At 32.7% G+C, this 26,279-nt stretch overlaps 1 long non-coding RNA gene across 1 annotated transcript; it reads left to right on the top strand.

Annotated features, from left to right (window-relative positions):
• The first annotated feature begins 1,639 nt into the window (after nt 1-1,639).
• On the top strand, nt 1,640-7,097 carry LOC128669902 (uncharacterized). The gene is made up of 5 exons (XR_008404706.1): nt 1,640-1,673; nt 3,726-3,917; nt 4,196-4,457; nt 4,694-5,092; nt 5,172-7,097. It is a non-coding gene; the product is annotated as an uncharacterized LOC128669902 (long non-coding RNA).
• The last annotated feature ends 19,182 nt before the right edge of the window (nt 7,098-26,279 follow it).

The raw sequence follows: 26,279 nt of genomic DNA, 5'->3' as shown, positions 1-26,279 counted from the left end.
TAGCTTGGAATGCTTATATCAAAAACAGTAGAGAAACACCCCTCGTGTTTCTAGTTTTCTGCAAGATAGGTAGTTAGGTAACTGAGACTAGTTGTACAAATGGGTGCAAGTGCGGCGCCTGCTCGGTACAATCTATTTCTTCCTTTGTCATTCGGCCGCAGTGCAGCGCGTCTGTTTACAAGTTATGATGCAACGCAATCACCGACTTTTTAAATTAAAGGTTTGAGAAATGCAAATGAATAGTTTCGCACCAAAACTGATATCTACACTAAAACGGAACAATAGCATAAACTAAAAGTTGTGTCGCTCATATTTTACAGTGGTAAAGACAAATTGCTGCGGGTAAATTCTATTACAAGTTTAATATGTGGTAGCGCCTAAGAGTTGGGCAGTTTGCGCGGACCACGGACATCGCAATAAAATAAACGCACCCGTCCTAAATGTAGGAATAGCTACCAAAATGAAAGTTGAACTGGCGAGAAAAGGTACGTGAAGGCGAGAACAATGCTCCCAAATGTGCTGTTTATAGACACGCCCTCTATGTTAAGATTACTCTACGATTTGTCAGCTGAAATTCAGCACTTAAGTTTGAATGTGTTTGGATTTTGCAGAACCTACCTATGTAAATAAAGCTAACCCACTCCATTTATCTTGTTACTAGTCGCGTCCCGTGCGAATATTGGAAACACACGAATAATGTACCTTACTGGTCATAACATTTTAGTAATTGGTTGAGTAATTCCTGCACAAAAACTTACAGACATTTTAATAGTGAAGTGATAGTGAAGAGCTCATTATAGTATATTCCCTCGTGTTCTGAAATTAATAAAGGTCGTCGACGAATTTTAAAAATAATTGTATTGCGACATTTTCTCGTAAGTAATCTGTGGAAATAATGTTAATGTTTTGATTAACTATAACAATGTTATCACTTTTGACTAAACTAATAAAGATGCCTAGAGGCGAACATTATCTGGTTTAGTAATAAAGCCGGACGCTATTCGTACCATAAAGTGTAAAATTGATTTCTTAATAAATTTTGAAGTTTATGACGGGAATTTTGCAATCAAAATAGAATGTTAACCGATTTTGAAGCTCGGTTAATCACATTATGAAATGAATGGCTCTTCGTATATTTAAATTGCTATTGAGTATAATTACCACTGTCAACGCCAAACCGAGTGCCATCCTGAATGACGCCAATTATATCAAGGGGGTTTGTGGGGTTTCTTAAAATTTAATAAAGAGTACATTAATAAAATCTAAAAATAATATTTTGTAGGCTTACTACCCACCTTAAGGACTGACGATTATTACACATTTAAGAAAATATGATTTATTTCAAATCTTTTAATAGGAAGGAAACTTTGATGTACATACTTATATACGAATCAGCTTGACGATGAAAATAGATTTGTAATTTTCGATATTTATGTTTTTAAAATTACTCATCGACGGAATATGATTTGGTAGTTTAACAAAAAAGTTTACAAAAAATTACTTAAAAATTGGCTGTGCTCAACAGAGGCAACAACATCCACAAGCTAGGTAAAAAAAACTGTTTCACATTTGCTTACTGACAAAGGTTTAATAGTTTGCCCCCCTCACAGGTCTCGGCCATCAATACACGAGGGCGAATGTTACGAAAGCATTCAGACGTGTAGCTATGTCAGGTATGTGCTCCAAAGTTTGGGATAATATTGTCATTAGTGATAGCCGCCCATGTTGTTCTCAGATTACCTGACAATCAGATAAAGGGTACATTTTAGATGGTCCGTCCTTTACTAATTCAAATATGAATAGGTACTGAATGTAGAGCTTTTATATTAACAATTACTGAGTTAAATGTGATAATAATATTTATATAATGTGTAGCAGAAATTCTAATTACACAAATTCAAATTTATTTACAAATCAAAAAGTAGCATTAAAATATATCATCGTACAAATACAAACACTTAAAAAATAGCTATAGGAATTTGTAATTCATGAAGAGTTACAAGTTCCTATAGCTATTTTTTAAGGAGTCAGGGGTGATTGATATCTAAACGCTTATCAAAAAAACAAATAACTTTTGATAGGTATTTAAGCGGTATATAAGCAAGCAGACTTCTGTACCTAATGTGTTTATTATACAACATGTCAGAGAAAGTCGCCGTTGATAAGAGCATCATTAAATTATATTCCTTATGGACCCCTTGTCTGACCTCCTTCACACTCATACGTCGAGACTACGAAAATATGATCCGTAGGGGATTCATATACATCGAAATTTTTCGTATCGATTTCTAGATTTGGTAATCAAAAGATACTCCCATTATAAGCGAAAGAAAATTAGGCATGCCTTATTTAAAAACAATTCTTCCATGGCGAATACTTCACCGACAAGAGATTAATCTGTTGTTTTAGAAAATAAAAATATTAAAATGCAAGACATTCTACAATATTTCACCTAAGCGGATGCTTAAGTGGTTGATGGATTTCAATAATTTATAGCGAGTTTCAGGATCACAAAAACCACTTCGTCATTACTTAAAAACTAATTGGGTAGGCGGATGAGATGAAATCAATCAGTGTTAGGGCTCAGGGCGTTACGGCAATGATGAATCAATTTACGAAGATTGAAGACTTTTTTTATAGAATTGATACCTCTTGCCACAAGTTCCGTTTGGTAGAGATTTTCAGGATGAAATACCTTTGTTATGTAAATGCAAGGCTTGGACCCTCTCCGTGTCCGAAAGTTGTTTGTTCAACTTGATCGATAACTTACGTGTAAATATACTTACAAACTTTTATATTTAGCTGCCCAGTGACGACTATTATCACCTATGAAGTGAAAATGTAAATTATTTATTTCACTGCACAGTTTTTATTGGTTAAACACATTCGTTGCTAGAATTTGAACAAATAATTTTTAATATTATGAACATTTTAACACAGCGCCGTTTTTTTTTTGTTGCAATGACTTTATTAAAGTTTGGTATAAAATTAAATTTCTGTCCGCATAATCAAAACTTTTGTTTTGCATTAAGTTCAAAGAAAAATCAATCAACGAAAAACTTAACCGTCGTGAAATTTAATGCTACACTCGAGGCATTCCAAAAACTTTGAATACAAATCGAAGTTAATTAAAAAGTTTGTTCGAATTCCGCCTACGACTGTGGGGACCCGGAGCACGGTAATCAAGAATCTAAACTTCACAACAACAAAATTAAATACCAGCCAGCACCCACTGATTATTACTTATCCTACTAATACATATTATACTCAAATGCGAAAGTTTATATGTTTTAACTCAATCACGCAAAACCTACGAGATTTTACTGAAATTTGGTACATTGTTAGCATATATGAAATACCTCCGAAAGCGAAGTCCCGATCGCATCTGTATGTGGTATATTTTTCTAAACTATTTCTAAATTTGTTCTATACAATATGACATCCAACGATTCCTTCTCAAAGCATCGCAGATTTTCACCCCAAATCAAAGAAAAAAATATTCAAACATTAGGCCTTAACAAACACTTTTCACGTCAAAGTACTATTATTGTGATACTCATATTTCTGTCATAAAACTACAAACTACTAGCATTCGGAACGATCACTGCGCTAAAAAAATTTGAAAGAAACTCATGTTTCCAAGACTCCTATCATTTTTATATATACACACATTTTATATTTACATACAAAACATAGTGAGCAATAATATAGAATTTACTTGGCAGGAGATGTCTGCGTGTAAACGAGCGAAAACACGAACCGATCAGCCGATAGCAACTGGAATTGAAACCCGAAATAATTAAATTATCGGGCAGCATCGCGAAACAATTTTCGGCCAATATTGACTTGTCCAATGAGTTCCAAGTCAACGGACATTCGCTGTGTTTCCAGCAGCTCTCACCCAACGAGCAAAGCGAGTAAGTAATTAGTAAGATGACATTTGTTGAATGGTGGATTGTTCAAAGGTGGCCATTAACCGTGTGTAACATTACAGTGTGATGCTACGGGTTCCTTGTTAAATTACTACTATAAATTTGCTTCGTAGTAGATATGAAAATAGTATATTTTATTTAAGTCTTATGAAATGTATTCGTGTTCCAATTTTTGCTAATTAAATTAATAACATTTTCAATCTGATGTTATAGTATACATACATAATAAAAATAACATTAATTTACTTTTTCTCACAATACAGGACCAGAGGTCTAGGAGCCAAAAGGAAAGGAATGAAGTCAAATCGAATTCTTAACCCTAATAGAATCATTAAACCCGAGACAGCGAGCCGGGAAATCTTTAGCTTTAACGGTTCTAACCCTATGAAAAAAGGAACAAGTGAATTAATTACACAATAAAAAGACCCGCTGCGAAGAATATTGAGCCTCTTAAGCTAACTATCTCCGAAAACGGCGCATTTCATGGAGTATTTTGCTTAAACGTTCTACTTTTCTAATTCTTGGGTAACTGAGCTTGGTACTTAACATTCTACAATATGCTTTCATTGGTTTTTATAACCGTTTTTATATAAAAGAAACGCACTTATCATTGGTATATATAAACTTTAGCACAAGAAATATTTAAAAATTAGATTATTCTTTCAATTTTTGCCATTAAATGTTGCATGTTAAATTTGATGTTCCGCCCGTGCACTTGATATTATAATAGTAATTTTAATTTACGATATTATGGATTTCAGAACCCACCCATACAGAAACTTCATCCATTCGAGCTGGGAGATGGCGCTCACTGAATCCAAGTATTGTCTTGGCTAAGCGCTAGTATAATGCCTCGCGTCATTTCTAAACGCAGCTAATGGGGCTTTCCCGAGCAGCCGTCACTTGCAGCTTGCACTTTAATGCATTTTATATAACTATTAGCTATGTGTTAACTATTTCACTGGAACATTATTAACACTGTATCTACTTTCTATTGAAACGGTTCCATACAATGTTGAATAAATATGTAATTATTTTATTTTTATTCTCAAGGGAAAAATAAATTACTTAGAACATTGTAAGGCCGTTTACATACGACGCGGCGTCAGGATTTGTCATCCGCCAAAAAACCGGACCGCAGAGAAATAACGCCGTTAATTGTAAGTATTTATCCCGCTTCTTAGATATGGTTATTTATTTATTTATTCATTTATTTACTGAGACATTTTCAACCTATAGGTGATTCAGATAAAAATGATATTTTTGGAGAAGTGCAAATAAAAAAAACAAAGCATACCCCATAACTGGACGCTAAATGTTGCGTGGACTAAGTTGTATTGCGTGATGGACGCTGCGCCACGTGTACACACGGCCTAAGTATGCAACCGCAATGTTCAATAGGTATGTCGGAATTCATGTGTCTTTCAAGAGACTTCATTATCATAATAATTAGATCAGTTCTATCAGATAATGAGCACACAGGTAATGAGTAACCACATAAATTATGTACATAAAAAATTCAAACATTCAAAATATTGACATAATTTTAAAGAAATAACTAAAGCGACTACAGCATAAGGGCATGTTGGTTAAAAACATCAAGGACCGACACGCAGAACGAACGATGATGAAATGAACTAGATATTTACTAGCGACAGTACGTACAATAATCTTCATAGCGCTCGTTTGGAAATACGAGGGCCTACGTCGCGCCTATAAAATATGCAAAGCTTTCCAACGGATATTGATGGCTTGCCCCAATTATACGAGCAGACCGGCGGTGGCAAGTTAGTGCTTCATTTTACAATTAAATTTGCAACTGTAAAATGAAGCAAAAGCAAGTGTAAGTAATGAAAAGAGATTGTGGAATTAAAAAACAAATAAATGATTAGCGTGCTCTAAAAATAATTTGTGTAATTGATTGAGATGGCCTTGTTACCTTCAGCTTTTATTACTATACATAAGTAGCTTGGTAGGTATTTAGTTAATAACCTTAATAAAAAATCGATGTCGTAGTATGACAGATAAATGAAATTAAGAAACTTAAAAAAATCTTCCGACGTACTGTTTCAACTCATGTAATTTTGATGTATGGTATATGACAGATACGTGAATCTACAAAATAGGAAAATTCGAGAGATGTCATGAACACTCGCATCGCATCGCAACGCGCGACGGCGAGAACACAAAATTGTGAAATGATTGTCGACTGCCGAGGCGATGTGCATGGCTGGACATTTTTAACAAACGATTGCGCGGTGGAATTACTCTCGTGCCGCACCTGTAATTCTGCGCTCAAAACTCACTAGTTTAATTACTCTCTCATCTCTGCATGTTTCCGGTTGCGTTCGGGGTTGTGAAGCCGCGGAAACTTTGGTCAGCGTAAACCTTAAAACTTTGAAGATTCGGCTGTGATTTTATATACACATAAGTTATTTTAGGTAAAAGCTTATGAGACTTTTAAAACAAATACTGATGTCTGGGTCATATACATATGTAATTATAGATATAAAATACAGAAACTTAAAAGTTTCTATATTGAATATTCTATATTTTAATACTTAGTTTCTCTCGGCTGAATTCTCTCAGTGTCGCCTCGACACCCTAATAGCTAGTAGTAGCAGTAGTAACGCATTGGTTTTAACGGATTTTCAGCAATTTATAAAATAGACTGAAATTCCATTATTATTTATTTATTTAACTTCATCAAAATAAGCCCAAGAAAAATGGGATTTACCTATTTCCAAAGTTCAAAGGATTTTCAGTTAGTCATCTTAAATAGATGACTAACTGAAAATCCTTTGAACTATGTAAAGGGAAATTACAAAGCTAAAGCACAGATTGTAATAACATGTTATTTACTTCTATACAAAATAACCTATTAAGATATAAATTAAAAATTTTAAAAATAATATTGTTCTCTCTGTTGTCGCTACGTTCTTTGATAACGCAAAATTATATTATTCTTAACAGAAATGGAATATAACAAAAAGAAATTTGAGAAACGAGTGTATTTTTGTTTAATTAAAGCTGTGTTGTATTCATATTTATTAATATTAAATTCTGGGTACGGCGCCGCTCCACGGGACAAGCCTACGGCTTCAACAGAAAATAATGAATTACGAACAAGAACGAGAGAAACATGTTCAGATGGTTCCATATCTTTACGGGATATTATCAGGCAAGTAACAGTTATTTTACTTTTTAGTTATACTAAAAAATTATGTTCTCAAGAGTCGTATATTAATGTGAAAGTATTTTGATCATAAATCTTTTGAGTATAATATCATTTGTTTGCAATTTCAGTAGGATAGCTCGGTAAAAAAAAACTGACGTTTTAAAAATTGTGGATAAATTATAACAGAATTAAGATAATTTATGTTGTAAACATTCGTTTATAACATAAATTATCTTAATTCTGTTATAATTTATACTTTATTTATCTTTCCAAATTATAATTTATTTATCTTTACAAGATATCATAATCTAGTCAGATTATGATATTTTGGAAAGAAATAAGGGCTGTTATGCTTCTTTGAAAAAAAAAAAGAAAAAAACATTTCATATAATTAAAATCAATATACATGCCATGCCTTATGGATGGCAACAATATAAATTATAAAATTGGCAATATAAAACATAAAATGTGCTTTTATCTCCATATAAACTAGGTAATATTTTTACCCGAATTGTTTGTTTGATTTGAATGTGCATATTTCTGGAACTACCAATTGGATATGATAAATTCATTGTGTTAAAAGTTATAGCCTATCTTTTTGCCAAAATTCTGCCAACGAAAGTCCATTGTGGAATTGTACTGCAGAAGTACGGGCAGGAAATCTATCTCGCCCTAGAATAATTACTTGGAATGCTGTGTTGCTGATAGGTAACACAGTATTCTAAGTAATCATTAGACGTTGACTTCAAGCAAATAGATAGCCGCAAAATCACTGCAGTATTCTAAAGTTTAAAGATTTGTTTTTTATACTTACCCATCTTTGGGGCATCACAATTAAAAATGAAACGGTAAAACACGATCAAATGAGAGAGAGAGATAGGTACTAAATTACACTGATGCAGAGTGATGTTAATTGTATGTATTATCTGTTAATTGGTTGTGGGGTCGAACCATGTCCGAACTAATCAGGGCCTGCCTTTGTGCTGTAGTCCGCCTTTGTGTGGCGGCTAAACAAATCTCGAGCTTGTTTCGGCTTCGGCAATATTTGTTCTTGCTCCTTGTTCCTAAGTAACATTCTGAAATGAGGCCATATAATAAAACAAAATTTACAAATGCATTAGCGAATCATTATAAAAATACGTTAATTCCATATGGACCGAGATTACCTTGATTCTCATAAGGATAGTACTAGATACCAGGTATACCGAGATTAAATTAAAACGTCAGATTTTTTAAATTTATTTTTCAAATTTAAGGTTCAGTACAGATTTTCTTAGCAAAACAGACACAACACAACTCGAAATTCTCCAGAATTTATATCAAATAACGCTGAAGTTTCTTGCTAAAGTATATTTCGTGCACCAATATTTCCACTCTAGATACAAGTATTAGATCCACATAAAGGTTCGAGTCGAGGCGGTGCGGCGGCGGTTGAGGCACTCAGCTATATTAAAAGATTTTACGAGTTGTGTGTACTTTGTTGTTCAACTTTCAATGTAGTATAGGAGCAAAATTTCTGCCACACCTGCGTGAATCTTTATAGATTTAGTTATTAGCTTATTTTTAAGTGCAAATCAATCATAATTTATTAGATATTTACTTACAATTCTAGACCAATTTGTTAGTTAGATTATTATTTTGTTAGTTAACAACTTTCGTAGTTTAAACGAGTATTTAATTTAAATAATGTTACAATTCTACAAAAGGAATTAGTGTTTCCATTATAAATTATTTGAAAAAAATTTCATTAGATAGTACAACTTCTTGTTGTTGTGATAATCTAAAATATTCCATAAAAGTACTTTAAATTACTAATTATTGTCTATTTCTATGTAATTGGTTTCTCAGAAACAGCTGTGGCGAATTTATATAATTAGAAAGGTATCTGTCACTTACCTTCGAAGCTAATTCGTTCATCTTGTTTTCATTTAACTTAAACATAACATGGATGGAAATACATCTAATAAAATATGCAAGCAAGTTCTTGGTTAAGTTTATGGAAGTAACTTGGAGACACATGTCTAGGTTGTTCATAAAAATGGTTCGTTCATTTTGGCACGTGCCGTCTTGAGTGATGAACCTTAGCTAACAAGTTGTGGACGTGATAACATCTTAACTAAGCTACGTACAGCACAGCCTCAATTATGAGAACTAATAATTATAAATCTTGTATGTATCTTTATAGTTAATTACTATTCTTTATTTTCATGATCACACAACTCGTAAAAACTTATTTATATATATTCAATTACGAGCTATTATTATTAATTTAGTTTTAGATTTTATCTTAATTATTGTTATGTTTCATGGTGTAATAATTTAATAAACCATTGTTAGAGAAAAGTATTCAAGCCGTACTATTTTTCTATAGATTTATTACCCAATATGAAGTACATGGAATATAATAGGTAATAATAGCCTATTTCTATAAATATCAAATTATACATTGTAATACCTGGTTTCAATGTCCCACGCTCTCTTGTCCAAGAGGGTCTGTAACTGAATTAAGGTTCGATCCTTAAGACATATATCTAAATGTTATTATATTGAAATAGATAAAAATATGTAGTTGAAAAATGCTTTATGGAATTTACGGACATATACTTAATTTATGAAGTTTTAAATAAGTATTAAATAAATTTATTCGATTTTATGGTCAGAAGCAGTTCTCTCTCCACCTACGCCGTGGTATTGTCAAGATTTAATTACTAAACCATATGTATTATAGCCATTTTTTCTTCAGCCGTTATGTGTTCGTTTACCTTCTTTTTCTTCTCCACGTCTCACGATTTCGTTACCCATAGTTGTCGAACCATTCCAACAAATCGTGACGACATCAAGCCACCACTTTTTGGATTTGCTATAGGTGTTAAAGCAGGTGGAAGCGTCATAGCCATACATTTGTTCTCTAAATAATTTGCAGCGCGGGAGCACACGCGGCACTCCTAGGGGCTTATCTATTCTTAATGTATATGCATTATATTATAGTTCATAGTTATCTATTTTTAAGACTAGCCTCCAGGTTCGGCCAGCGACGGCCTATGTTAGAGCGAAGCCCGACCAAGGCGTGTGGCACAGCCAGTGTTTCTTTTGTCACGTATATTATACCTGCATATTATTCGTCACGTATTATTCTTCTTCATGAAATTTATAACTCATTAAAGCAATATAACTGGGGATGGGGATTTCAAATTCAATAGCAAAAAATAATATTAAGAAAGCTGGGACTGTGATACAGAAAATAAAATATATACTAATATTTTATTTACATTTAAGAGCATGGTGAACTATTAGAATATCAATTTTTAAATCTGATTTTAGCCTAAAGGACCTTTTAAAAGTTCAAAAGCAATAATCCTACTAAAGTCAAACTAATAAACAAGTTCGTCGTCACCTTGCCGCGCCCGGCGCTAATCTTGCTAAGTTATCGACCGAGCTCTTTGAAATAAATTCAAAGAGAAATTTAATTAAATATTATTTGGAACGTTATTTTGGAAACGCGAAGATATTTTTCTACACTTATTTTCAAATGCCTTTTGCATATAACCACATTGTCTATTCTACATGACTCACAAAAATCTCTCTAATAAAGACTAATATACAAAATCATTTTAAAGTGTCTTAAAATGATTTTGTATATTAGGTTTTACTTTTCATACCTAAAATAAATAATATATAAAAATTATATCATTATTAGTAGGTATATAAATATATTTGTCAATTCGGTACACACAAATTATTCTGTGATATTTCTATCAACAAGTCAATAAAAATATCGATTAATAAATAGAAACAAAAATGTTTTTAAATTAACATGAAATAATTAGTTTTACCAAATGATTATAGTGTTATTTTTACTAGTATCAATTTTTTTAGACTGTCTGTGTAATAAATATAGAATTATGTATCGCAATACACATCTCTAGTTCTGATTAGAGTTGGTATTTAACTATGCAATTAATATAATATTAATCAATTAATGACCAATGGCCAATAGAGTATGCGGCTGATGGCACACCTCACTGAGGCTACTAGAGCAGTTTATATAATTAGAGGCATATTGAACCAGCAATTTATACGAGTGAATAATAAATGATATTATATATAATTTTGTGTGTATTATATAATAATCCGCAGTCATAACAATGATGATTTTACGTGAAATAGTAACAAATATACACACATTATATCCTCACAAATTTTCGCATTTATGATATAAGTAGAATTTATTAAATGGCTTTACTGCATGCTGCTCAATTTAACTTGGACAATTATCCATAACCATAACCCGTAATCCGCGCCTTGCTTTTGATTGATCTCTCTCATTATACATGCCTCGGTTTGTTAACCAAAATCGATCCCTTGTCGGCTTGCGAGAAATAAACTAAAGTAATCCATCACACCGGTTTTGATCGCAGTTTATCAAGTGTAAACCACGCGGTTTATACTAATTCGTAATACATAGGATATGCATTACGAATTAGGTCACTTGTATGTATGCGATTGCCTCTAGATGTCAGTAGTCCTAAAAGTCACGTCTGATCCTCTAGATGCCCTAGGCTGCTGATTATAAGTCCGACACTGTTAGTAACGGCACTCCCGATAAGAAGACCGATATTGAGGTATAGAACGATTTACATATCTATGTACGAGAACGATTTACATATCTATGTAAATGAACGATTTACATATCTATGTAAATCGTTCTATACCTCAATATCTTCTTATCGGGAGTGCCGATTTTACTTTCAGCGGGTGCTAATGATGGCTTAATCTTACTCGAGTCACGAAAAAGCTTATTTTTACTATAAATAAAATAAAACTATCACAAATTGGTAGGTATTATTTATTTGTATCTAATATATTTCAGCATAGCGTTCTAAGTTAAATGATGAATGTCTCTTGCGATCTTCCTATGGAACGGCGGCGATATGACTTATTATTTCCTATCATTTATAACAATGGCAAAACAATATATTCCCACTGATGATTGATGCAACACTTTGCCTAGCCATGTTTGATGTCTGTAGTTGATGGCGTAACTATTGGCTTGCTAAACGATTCCGTGCACTGGGACCATAACTTCAGGGGGTTTTCTTACACTGACCAGTAATCTTTTTCTTATCATATCATAAAAGGGCCCCGTATATTTTTTGCTCTAAGGCCTATAGTTGCCTAGCTATGACACTGTTCTGTAGCGATTTTAAGCGGCTGGAGGATCACAATACGAGCGCTCGAGCGCTCAGTGAACAATACATGTTCACACCCGAGCTGAGCCGGCTCGAGTGCGAATGAGAAGGATTGACGAATCCACGCTCAAGTGATCGTCGGAGTGAAACGTTTTGCATTAGGGCACCTCCCGCTCCGTATCCAGTCAAGTCGTGAGGATGTCAGTCAGAGGTTTTTACATAAATTGAATTGATATGAATTACGATTCACACATGAATAAACACGTCTTTGTCTTATAGTGTTTGTCTCGATGTTTCTTAACCACATTACTAAATTCACATTCCTACCCCTAGTAAAATATATGTTACGAACTACTCATATACGTTATGATTATTTCCTAAGTACTTATAGTTAAATCAACACACGATTATTTAAAGTCAATTTAATTATCTTCGTTATCCCGGGTGTATCTCCAGCGTTGCAGTGAACTATATGATTAGAAACAAAAACCGCATAGCCCATTACGAGGATTGTGGTTTCCTCAAAAAGCGTACCTACCAGAAAATCCTGTATAACGTAACTTGATCTTATGCCCAAGAATAAAAATATATTTTCTTTCGTGGCCTATTGAATAAATATAAATAAATAAATATAAATATTATATGTAAATTACTCCGCAACATTTTCCTAAAATATTTTAAAGAATATTTACGCCACTGATAGTTGATGATGAGTTAGTGCGGGAGGATAGTGTTTTTATTTCATATCGGATGTGTTATTGCAAAAACTGGTGTCAGATTTATTTAATTTTGATATTCTTAATTTACGTCTATTTTCAACTTTTCAAAATTTACCAGTTTTATTAATTCCAGTTCATGGAAATACTCAATTATGACATTGTAAAGTACCCTTTTTAACAATTTTTATTGATGTTGTTATGGTATGAGGTTTGAAAAAGTAAATCTTCAATTTGATCAGTCTACCATTTAACGTGAAAACGTGATAACGTGAGTGATATATAAGATATGGACTTTCGTGTTTTGTATTGAGGTAGCTAATGTAAACTTTGCCAACAAGATTAATAAGTACTTAACAAAGATGAATGAACTTTTAATTTAAGAACTTTCGCTTTAAGAACATGGGCGTACGAAAGTTTTCATTTACAATCAACTGTGTCTTAGCAGTTCTTGGAGCAGAAAATGTATGAAAGGAGAAACTTTACATATGTAGGTACTACTCGTACGTACCTAAATGCTTCTTATGTAAAAGTTTGAAGATAAACATCGCTGGAGATTAGACAGCAAGGCTCTTGATGAATAATTAACAATTTCGCTCGAAGCAACTTTGTTTTTACGCAGTACTTCTCTGGAAAATTCTGAAAATTCTGATGTTTCGTTGTTCTTTTTTACTTTATTTTTAGCATGAAGAATGCATTGTACGAGCTTTTATTAGTTTCACCTGTTCTGTCTGTCGTTTCTGTTGTCATAAATAAAATTTCACCTTTAAAACTATTCACTTCGCTTCATTTTCCACAACATAATGCTTTATTATGATAAGTATAACCTACTGCTGTAAGGACATGAATTTCTAGTCACACGATGAATGTAACATGATCTATAAGTCAACAAAAAGCTTGTGTAAAAAAAAAACAGTTCACATTGATCGGATTTCATTTCGATATCAATTTTCGCAGTATATAAAACTATTATCATAATTTCAAGAACAATTTAGTAAATTCAGTCAACATCCCTATATAAATTAGGTTAGTTCCCATGTATTCACATACCATTAACTCACTGACAATGCTGTATATGTATAGTACAATATTGATGTGTAGTGAGCATAAGCCTTAATTTGTTATTCTCGTATCCCAAGGTAATTTGCAAATAGAGGTTGGAAATTTTGCGCCCACGTTGATTGCCTCGACGCAATGATAAATTGTACAATATTTCACGTCAATTTCGTAAATTAGATATAATTTGCAAAGAACACATATAATTCTATACTACTAGCAACATAACAAATAAAATATTCATCCGTGTATTATTTACTTACAGTAAAGTACAGCTAAAGATTACAAAAAACAAAATTTTTCATTGAAGTCACAATTTTTCGTTAGCTTATAAGTACCCCTGTAAGAAATATTAGCTAAAACTTAAACGCATAAGCTTTAATTGAAGCATTTACAAAATAAACAACATAAATAAACGACCGACGACGTCGTTTGTGACGTCATGAGAGAGGTCGTCAGAAGAGAGGTGCAGTTTCTAGTGTACAGCGTCTCATAATAACAATAATAATCGCAATAATGACTTGTGTCTAGTATATGACATTTACATATTACAATAATGATTGCACTAAGAATTGTACAATACATAAAATAAATATATAATAGCAGACTTATCCCTTGAAGAGATCTCTTCCATCAATAGTTTGAGATGATATTTGGCAGTAAGTTAGCGATCGATTAAAACTAAGATTAGAATAAATAAGCCATACCAAGCTCAGCCCTGCGGATTCCACGAGCACTATCTAATGGCCACTGTCACAGTTTGTTATTCACTTTGAGTGTATCCGGCGCGGCTAAACAAATGGCGACGTGGCTTGTTCGCACTTGGAACATTTTCAATAAAAATACATACATTTATGCCATTATGTAAGTTTCGAGTATTTTTCAAAGTATTAACTAAATAAATATACTTGAAGGAAACGAAAAATAAATATAGTAAAAATGTACACCCTTTGCAATCATTGAATACAGATAAGGAAGGAATTCTGTCGGTCGGTATTTATTCACGATTTTTAATTAAAAGTAACATAATCTCTTTGATGAGATGAGATAAATGGGAAGAACAAAACAAATTTCGAAATGACATAATCCTCATACGTACGTGTGAAAGGTATTTCCATCCGGAAAACTTTACTGTGATAAATTCGAAATGGTCACGCATGTACGCATACATTTCACTCGAGCTATTGCTAATAAATCACGTACGCTTTTACTCAAATTGTTTTACTGTGCTATTTTTCTCACTTCCATTATATATATTCCATTATATATATATTATATATATTCCATTATATATATATACGTCACAGTTTTAGTAAATACTGCAACATATAAATGGAAGTGAGAGTCTCTATTTAAAAAAAAATAATTACTAAATCATTCGACTCTTCTTTGGTATTCCCGTATTGCTAAATGGTGCGTTGTTGACGATGATTTTACCTTTAAATATGCTGCTCTTACCGCCAGCTAATATTTTAGGTTTTTTTTTTTCGAATTACTCACTGGCCTGCACGGAGCATCGGGTTCAACACGATCACATTGGATAGGTATCTACAAATTTAAATACAATATAAAACATTGAAACTTTTTATGTCATCGTTCTCTGAATAATTTAGCCTCAGAAAAAGCCCATTCCGCCAGGGAATCCAATAACAGCTTTTATAAGCACTGTTTATCTTTTGTCAGTCTTTCGTAGCAAGATAAACTCTGCCTCGCAAATCGCATGAAACTTTGGGAGTTTATATTTGATTGATTGATGTACATATTTTATGAAACCCAATAAAAGGTCGTGTTCAATTGAAAAAAATATTCCTTGAATAACTAAAAAATATCGCTGAAATCTGCGTAGGAATATGAAATATGATCCCATTTATTTCACTCGCTAAAAATAAAATGATAAGAAAACAAGTTTCTGAACTGAGCATTGTAGGTAAATTTATATACCTTGGTACGTCCATATATGGATACATATTTAATAATGTAAAAACATTTATATTGTGCTGATAACATATAGAATAACAAGAAACCTAGTTTCTATTTTGGCAGAGAGATTTCATTGGTATAATAACGCTGGTGACTAAAGTGGCTAAATGCTTTTAAAGAATATTATTGCTTTTCCCAATCTCGTCCTTTCAAACCGGAATGATGCCTCTAAATACCATCGGACGATTCATTAAATCAAAGAGGATTTCTTTTTAATGGTCCACTGGGGCGGAAACACTAAGTACGGGCAGAATTTATTTAGGTCTACTCCTGAATTTATGGTGGAAACCAAATTTAAATGATTGTCGTCCAGTAATGAATGTATATCGAGTCCGCCGGGAGGTGTAGCGAATATTAATGTTTTTACAAGTTCTCTTTTGCTTATGTTGCACATTTTAAAGTTAAATACATTAATGTACGGGTCACAGCCTTTTGTCATTTCGCTTTGAATGAATTTGAATTTCCTTTATACTATGGTATGTCAGTTTCTTCAGCTGTTTATAAATGCTGAGCTCAAGTCTTTGTTAAATGGGAAAACTTAAATTCAAAAAGAAACAAGCTACGTTCCTGAAGTTTATTACTGCGTACCTGTTATATTTTTATTATTAGATATGACTTTTCTAGATGTCTCTCTTGAGATATTTTTCAAGATTCTGTATCCTCGGATACAAAGGATACAAATTTATGCATTCACTATAAATAAATGCGTAAGAAAGTTTTGTTTACTCCAGTGAAGAACCTTTTTGCTTCATAGAGTTTTCCAGAAGGGTTATAACAGATGAACGGCCACGATATCTTAACGATTACGATTTCCAATATTCGATATGAACAAATTATGATATAGGTATGATATTATAGGTTATTATTCTTTATTGAGTTTTAATATTTGCTAGCCTTTAAATATTAAGTTTAATAATTGCTTTTTTCTCTGTTTGTTAGAAAGAAATTCAGCACATGCTTTAAATATATATAAAATACCAATATATTTATAAAATCAATATAAAAAGTCAATATACTAAGACTAACATTATTCAACTTTTAACTTTAATTACTACTAGTCTTTCGCCGCGAACGTAGACCTTGCGAATATAATTCTTTTTTACATATAAGATATAATGTCAAATATCTTAAAACACCCTTTTTCAAAGTACAGTCTTTTGGCTTCACACGGCAGCACATACCGTGTTCAACAATATATAGGTATATCTACCTACATAAAATAATTTGGCGCGCGTATGTTTTTAATCCACGATATTTTAATAAATTATGTGCTGTAATGGACAAAATTTATCTTCATGAAATTATCTTGATGATGAAATAACTTTGAATCATAAGGATTAATATGCTTGTGTAATAATTGTCAAAATGCACCTTTTAATTTACATTATCTTTTTACATATAAAATGCCTTATAGTTACTTAATTATAAAAGATACATGTATAGTATCGCGAACAGTTTATGGATCCAAACCTATATTTTTGTAGTACATTATATATATGTATAATCAACAGTAGGGCCAGCGCACGCACGTAAAGATTTTCGGTAGCGCTTTTTTTTCGGATTACCTACTTTATAAGTGTTCATTGATATTGCTGAAAACTAATTTATTTCAAAATAAATATATGCCTATAACAATCTCGCATAATGTAGCTTTCTAATGTTGAAAGAACTGTTGAAATCGGTTTGGTAGCTTCGGAGATTACCCACGTCAATCATACAAACTCACCTCGCGAATACACACAATATTTTTTACAAAATTGTGAATATTTCAAAAGCGGCTTAGCCGATTTTGTTGCACGAACTTAAAAATTCCATTGGCTGATCTTACATACCTTTTAAATTTCATCAAAATCGGACCAACGGTTCGAAAGTTATCGCGTTCCAAACATACATACATACTTACATACAAAATATGTATTTTTGCTCCAAGTAAGTAGAATGTTAGATATCGCTCGCTTCGCTCGCTCGGTTAATCACTAATTGTTCTGTAATAAAAACTACCTAGGTAGGTACTAGGTTTAGCAAATATCTTATTTCTATATTTACATCTATTCCGATTTTGTTTAAAATATTTCTTATATATATCTGTTATTTTGTTTATCGAATAAAACAAAGAGAATATTCACTCCTCTCTAATTCATTTTACCTAAGAATAAATCTATAATTATTATATAGATATAATTATTATACCGTAAATTTTCCATTATGTGGAAACTCGGCCCGTTCGCAACAAAATCAAATGTAAGCGCGAAATTAATATCGTCCATTCCCTTCGTACGTTTTGTGCGATATTTTTTCAATTTTATGTGCTGACGTCAGAGGCCTACTTATTATTCTGCGGAGATTTATTCATGTTTGATACGTACAGTGGAAAAATACTTTTATTGGTTAGAAAAGAGGAAAAATTCAGTGGCGTGTATGAAAAGGAAAGGTAATAAAAATAGGGAATATATATCTTCAATAAATTTAATATATTACTAGCTTTTACCAGAGGTAGACCTTGGTACAAAAGTCGTCTGCATGGGTACCTCACTCTTATCTATTTTTGCCACCAAACAGCAGTGCTTGAATTGTTGTGTTCCGGTTGGAAAGGAGAGAGAGACAGTTTATTTACGGGGTACTGTGCAATCATCCTAGGCCACAAAGAAGGCAACGCGCGTGTGACACCCGTGGTGTTGCAGGCGCGTTGATAGGCTGTAGCTGTAGGCACTTACCATCAGGTTGGCCGCATGTCTGTTTGTTTACTTGGAAGCTTAAAAAAACCTTTTAGCCGAAACTTATCATGCAGCAAAATGTATCATGTGCATTTGTCAAATAAACAACATAAAAGTGTCCCCCTTATGTGTGTGACCCCTTTTCGGTATATTTGAAATCAGCGCAGAAAAACGCGTTGTACATCATTTTGTCTAAACGTCACCTGCAAGCATGTTAAAGTCAACGTCAAAGTTGTCTGATGTAGCCATCGATTTAATAAGTACTTGACGGAGTACCTACTAATTCCATGGATGTAACTCAGATAGTTTTTTTACCTTTAGTCGATTCATTCGATATCGATGGAGTAAAAACCACACACCTCAAAAATGTTCTTAAAATATGTCACATGTAATCGGTATTATGCTCCAATCGCTATATAAAAGATTGTGATTGGAATCCGGATTGTCGTAAGGCTGTGACTCGGAAACAATAAAAACTTTACTGGCCATTCTGTTGAATCTGCCGTTCTTGCTTCCGTTAGGTGGCATTGCAAGCGTCGCTGTCTTAAATTGTTAACTATACAGAATATCAACAGAAAAAGGAAATTATACATCATAGAACTAAAAAAATATTTAGCTTATTAATTACGTTTCTATATAAGTAAATAGCACAGATATTAGATTATTACAGTGTATATAGCAAGTACCTATGTAAATTTTATTTATTTGCCTATTCACCGCTTATTGCGTTTGTAGCATCATTTCCATAATATTTCAAATAAGGTCCTTACCAAAATTTTGTTCTTTTATTAAATTATACCAATTTATGGCCAGTACCAGTATCTGAGGTACGGCTTGGGTAAATTACTTCATTTTATATCCCTATTTCTCATATATCCTTAATGAGCGAGCCCCGTTCTGTTTGAGATATTTGTAATGTTTTTTCTTCCTTTCCATCATAGCTTTGCATTGTACTTTTTTCTTAGAAGCGTCTACTTTCAAATATAATAACTAGATTGTACACAAATTTAGACGTGCTACACAACAACTAGACGTCCTCGTCTTATTCTATATTGAAGTTTTGCATATAATTTTCCTATACTCAATAATTCAAGTTATACAGCTACGTCTGAAGTATTTCTAGATTGTGCCGGCCCTTTACGACCAGATTACGTCAAGATTAAATAAAATACAAAAACCTGGTTTCATCTCTATATTTTTAAAAGGTATTAGATTTATGAGTTTTTCAAAATTTTGTAAGTTTGCTGGTTGTCATCGTTATTGGTCTATTCACATTTGTAAAGAATTGAATGTTTACGATCAAAAAAGGTCTGAACTTCAAGGAATCGTGAAGAGTTATTTTTAAACTAGCAACCTGGCTCGGCTTCGAACAGGGGCGTATACGTTTGTCGAAACCTTCGGTATAAATTATCTAAATAACAGGGAAAACTGCATGAAAATCCATTGCGTGGTTTAAAAGAAGAAATTTCAGCAACAGACAGAGACGGAGGGTTAAGTACTTCGCATCCTCCGTCACATTACGTTACATACGTAGGTAGATATGTAGTTAATAACATATATTTTTTTACAATATTTTATTTAATTTGTTAAAATCAATACCCCAATGTTTGCAATAGTACTTACCTTATTCTAACAAAAATGGTAAGAAATTATCAATAAAAATACTAGAGCTCCAGCAATATAAACCATAATGGCCTTGATAATGCCCTCAATACTTTCGCTCGGTTCCAAAGAAGGTCACTCGCTGTTGGCACCTGCTCCAATTATAAATAGCGGGCTTTGTACTCTGGTTTTATATACCTTCATCTAAATCTTTTTTATTTTTTGTTATTGACCACCGCGCAAATGTCGTCCTTCTGATGTAGACATTGTGCGATCTTATTACTTCTCTATTGACACCATTCAACATACTTTTGGATCCTTATTTTCCTCTCTATTGCTATTTAGCCCAAGGACTCGGCTCCCATAAGAATTTCAATTTATAAATTACCATAAAGTGCTATTCCAGCTTATATTCTTACCGTGTGCGAAACAAAAACTTGCCTAATATATTTTGCATGTTTGAATAACAAACATTTTCACATCCTCATTCACTCATATTCAAACTTATCGGATTTATAATTTTAGTAGGTAGGAATTGGAATTAAATTGGGACATATATTTATTAAGTATGAAATATAAATGACGTAGGGTACTTGTTCACTTGTATGGATTTCAGTGATCCAACCTCATCAATCGATCATGAGCAGGGTCGAGTGGACCCGTGGACGAGTGTCCTGATAAGGGTTTAAAGTACGGTCGGAGAAAAAAGATTTTTATTTACATACGCCTGCATCATGTTTATTTATCCCAGATTAAATTGGATCTCAATGATGTTTGAGATAGCATATTTACGTCATCACCGGCCATTATATATTTAATTAAACCCTTCATAAAAGCCTTGGGCACGATGTTGAACCTGGGGCTCCGACGCGTAAAGACTGGAAAGAATCCGAGAAAATATTATATATTTTCATATGAACAAAGGCACATATTTTGACACAAATTAGTTAAATAATGTCACAATTATTTTAATCTATTACTTAAGGAAGGGCATCTAATCCAGACAGTTATGGATATGTTGGATAGGTAAATATGTATTTTTTTTTGCGATCGAGTACATATTAAATCGCCAAGTACGTAAGTAAACGCACTATTTTCTTCTATACGTTTGTACAGTTTTCAACCACAAGGTTAGTTTAGTATTCAAAGCCGGTTCCGCATCCACAATTTCGACATTGCATTTACGAGAACTTGGCCTTTTTCTACAAGAGCCGGAAGTATGGATATACCACATACTAGCTAGACCAATCGAAAATATGAAATCGTTATTTTATTGCGTTTCGTGTTTTACAGTTAAAATTAATAAAATATTTTCCTTTTGCATGCGAGTAGTCTTTATACGGATAGCCGCCTGCCTGACGACATCCCTCTTTGGGAGCTCATTTACGTTGAACCTACCTGTACGTTTGAACAAAATAGTAATTAATTATTTAATATATTTAATTAGGTAGGTATTATAGGAATGAAACAAGCAGTTGTTTTACTATTATTAGTATTTCTTTATTTATGGGACGCGTAGCACGGCAGCGGCACGCTCCGCGATCGCCTTCACCTCTGGAGCTCATAGTTTTTAGTACGGCAAATTTAAGAAAAGAGTAATTGAAACATTTTCGAATGACATGCTGCAAGTTAGCCAATACATAATGAATCAAGCAAATGAATACATACTAACTTTTTGTCAATTGTTCTATCGCTCATAATACAATCAACAGCTTCAGAAAAAGCCAGTGAAACTGATCGAAACTGATATATGCACGAAGATATCTCCCACAGAATAAATGATGTGAAAAATACGGACAATGGCAAACATATAGTAGCCGAATAAGTAGTGCAATGCGGAATTCCAAATATATTATCGCATACGTCGATGCAGCAAAACCGAATGAAAAGCCGCAATGTAAGTAAAACAATGCTACGCGGCCGACGCTACGATCACACAGGTAATTATAATACAATGCTTGTATTATAATTACATTATTTTTTTTTTAAGTAAGGCAAAGACATACCCAAATTATCTACATTACTGAATATGCTTATTTTTGCTTGTGTCGTAATTTTTATGGTTATGATTATAACCATAAAAATTACGAAATAAGCAAAAATAAGCATATTCAGTAATGTAGATAATTTGGGTATGTCTTTGCCTTACTTTAAAAAAATATAATGTAATTATAATGCGAAATAATTCTCTCTCTATTCGGATTTATAGACCTGTTATTTCAGCCTTACTGGATTTTTTGAGTTAAAAATGACACCAGCAATTTTATTTTTGCTAAAACAACTAAAGTATCAACGATATAATGTACTGATCGAACTCTTTAACTGTATTAGTAACTACCATTACAATTCCACAGAACGCAGTTATGCAACCTTATTGTGGAAATCATTAGGTGGATATTATAACAAACTTACTACATATACATATTTACATCACTGTTGTGCTTGTAACAGGGCTACCGTAATGACGTAATGGACAAAGTATTTGCGTTAATAGTTTGGCTTCTATAATTAGAATTTAAATTAATGATCTCGTTTTTATTGATATATGAAATTGAATATATAATACTGGAAGGTTTTGTGCGGAATTTTAATGCAATCTGATTGGATTGCATTATATTTAAAACGTGCTGAAATTAAGTCAGCACAAATACGTATCAACAATTAGTTCGATTAATCAATATTTAATTGTGGGTTCTGACTTCGAATATTTCTTCGAATTCCATAATAACATACAGAAGAACTATTATTTTTCGCACTATCATATTATTTATATTGGCTACTCTAACCACCAGTAGTTACTATCGATATATAGTAAAAGAACGTATGCCGGTTTAGTTTAAATAAACCTGAGCTATCGAGGCAGGGATGTAGCTGTCCTATATAGGGACAAATATATTAGCGATAAATCAAATATATTGTGTAAGTCCCAAAGAAAATTTAAGAAATAATTTTGGGATTCAAACTAAACTACAGTATATTTTATTACATTGTATTGTACTGCACAATTTTTTTGAGCAGATTGAAGACCATGAAACTGAGTTGGTTTTTAAAGAAATCAATATCAATAATTTGTTCTGTGTACTTTTTACGATATAGTGTTTTGTACTGAAAGCCCCAGAGGTCGTTTGATGACCTCTATGACTCTAACAGTGTCAGATAAAAAGCGAAACGTGATAATGCTCTGCTCCTATCATATGCCGCGAATTTACAGCTTAATGTGTGGTTTAAATGTATGTCACACATGCTTTTTAAACTTATTTTTGAAAATAATAATGAGATGAAAAAATTCTGGAATCGAGCGGGAATTGAAACCGCGCCCCAATCTATCCGGGGCAGTGTTCTTAATGTGTGGTATTATACATTGAAAATACAGGTAAACTTTTAACTAGTCACAAACTTTTAACAGGGAGTCAGTATCTGCCAATTTAGTGTAACCACAGGCGCCACTTGTTTTTCGATGTGGCCAAACTAGCGGGAAAATTTTGGACATGCCGGGAAGTTAGGGACAGTTAACCTAACTTTGTACATTATGTAGAGCTCAGGTCAACTCTGCTCTATTGGCAAGTGGTTCATTAAAGCTGGTATTATTTAGAAGTATATAAATAAGTAGTCTAAGTTGCAACAATCTTCTGTCTTATTTAATCAATTTAAAATATAAACACCCGTTAGTAACCGAGTTAGTCCCGAATTAAGTTTGTGACTCGTGTTATGGAATGATACAATCATTACGAATATAGATAAACATTTAAGATCTAGATCAATCTGAAAAATATATTTTCCACCGTGATCTAACCGAATTGAACTAAAATTAGTAGATTTTGAATTTCTAGATATGAGTAAAATAATTTTAAGTAACTATAAACCCGCTATTTCCGTTGCAATTAATGATATAAGCCCTGTTTAACCCAATACCGAAGTGGGGATTTGAAATGAGTCACATGCCGGAATCCTTATTTGTGCCTGGCTCAATTATAGATGTAGGCAAAATGGTGGAACGGATTTAACTAGTTAAACGTTAATCTTGGGGATGCAAGTTTTAATCGAGTATTAACTAGTACGCCCTAAAAATACTCCTCTTACAATTGCGGATATTAAGTTATAAATGTTATAAGTCATTTAATGTGTTCTGATATAAGCTTTTTTAAATTCGATAACTCATAAACTCTGGACCTTTTTAAAATACTTAGATGTGTTAATATATGCATAATACCTATTTCTCAATGTATGCGCTTTGTGTAAAGGCAAACTGTTGAATTTTGTATTATACTGTAACAAAATAAATATATTTGACTTTTGATTATTTTTAAATGCGAGTTTCAGAAAAAGTTAACATTATATATAAAACTGGTATTCATCATATAAGTCCAAAATCTACAAAAATAATCGATAAAGCTCGTAATCATTAAATAAAAGCTTCGGTTACATGTGTGCTTTTTTCTTTATTCAAGAGATATTTCACTTATGTAAATTTCATGTATGTGCAATAAGTGAAATATATTTTGAATAAAAAGTTAAATGTCAAAACTATGAAATCTTTTTGTGCTGAGCTTGCCATTGCTCATATAGAAAAGTTGCGTATACCCTAGAGCAACTACGATAGTAGATAAAACAAGTACATTTATTTTCAACTGATTGGTTTGAAGTGGTTGAAAATAAATCTACTTGTTAGTTAGACTTAGTCTCGGCTTCGCTCGGGTAAAACCATACACCTAAACCTTGCTCTTAAAAATCACTTTAAAAAAAAAAATCCGCATCAAAATCCGTGCATAGTTTTTAAGATTAGGTTAATTAACATATATTGTCAAAATTTCCACATAGTGTATTAGTACAATGTCAAAAATATGAATTGTTCCAACATTCTCTTCATGTACCCACTATATTTGTTTTATGACAAAATAAACAGAATTCACTCATATAAAAATAAGTAGTATAATAATAAGTACTAAGTATATAGTGGATGTGTCGTATGGCACAAATATGTATATAGTATAAATATATATGTATTCAATTTTTAAATATCTAATTTCGTGTTTATTTTTTTATATCTATTACTATCTACGTCTCTTCTGGTAACACGCGTACGACTTACTTTCACGTTTTTATGATGATAAATGGTATCTGAAGTCTGCTCCATATTTCATGCACGCCACAAAACGTTTACTGCAAAACGCCATGTCAGTCTTTTCTGCATCGAAGCGATCCGTGAGTAGTAGTGTATATAGTGTCATCCTAGGTTTCTAATTTCCACATTCAAATGTGTATTTAATGTATAAAAATGTATTTTCTGAAATCTAAACAAATATCTATAACAACAAAATCATTCTCATTGACAAAAACATCATCAACAATGCTCAGTTTGTATAAAATCCATCAATTATGTAATTAAGCTAGTTGAGTTTCAACCTTGCAAATATCTTTGAATTGAAAAATACTATCTTGTCTATCATTGCACATTAAAATCATCATAAACTTTAATATTTGATAAACAACAACTTTCGCTTAAGTAGAGTGAAAATTACAGGAAATTAAAATATTTATTGGAAATTGAAATATTCATTTTAATATGCATCTTCACTCCTTCGAACCAGAGAGCACAGAAGTTCAAATCAGTTAAGGTAGTCCTTGTAAACAGCAATTCTTAACTACTCCGTAACAATTAAACTGTTTTTATTTCCGTTTACCCACATGCTTGTGCAACGACTTGGCATACCTTTCAAATAATTCACAAAGGCACGGTCTCAAGTTAGAACTATTAAGTCTCAAATTCGGGTTTTCCTGAGGCTGCGATATTTCCATCTCTCTTCAGCTTACTACATGTTGAACTTGTTGATGTTGCGTCTCTCTCGAACTTGGAAGGCTTGCGCGGAAAGAGAATGTGGGTAACGAACGACCTTTTGCTGTTATGGGTAAGC

The sequence above is a fragment of the Plodia interpunctella genome, chromosome 5 (assembly GCF_027563975.2).
Source record: "Plodia interpunctella isolate USDA-ARS_2022_Savannah chromosome 5, ilPloInte3.2, whole genome shotgun sequence".
NCBI lineage: Eukaryota > Metazoa > Arthropoda > Insecta > Lepidoptera > Pyralidae > Plodia > Plodia interpunctella.
This window is presented reverse-complemented; position numbering and strand designations above follow the sequence as displayed.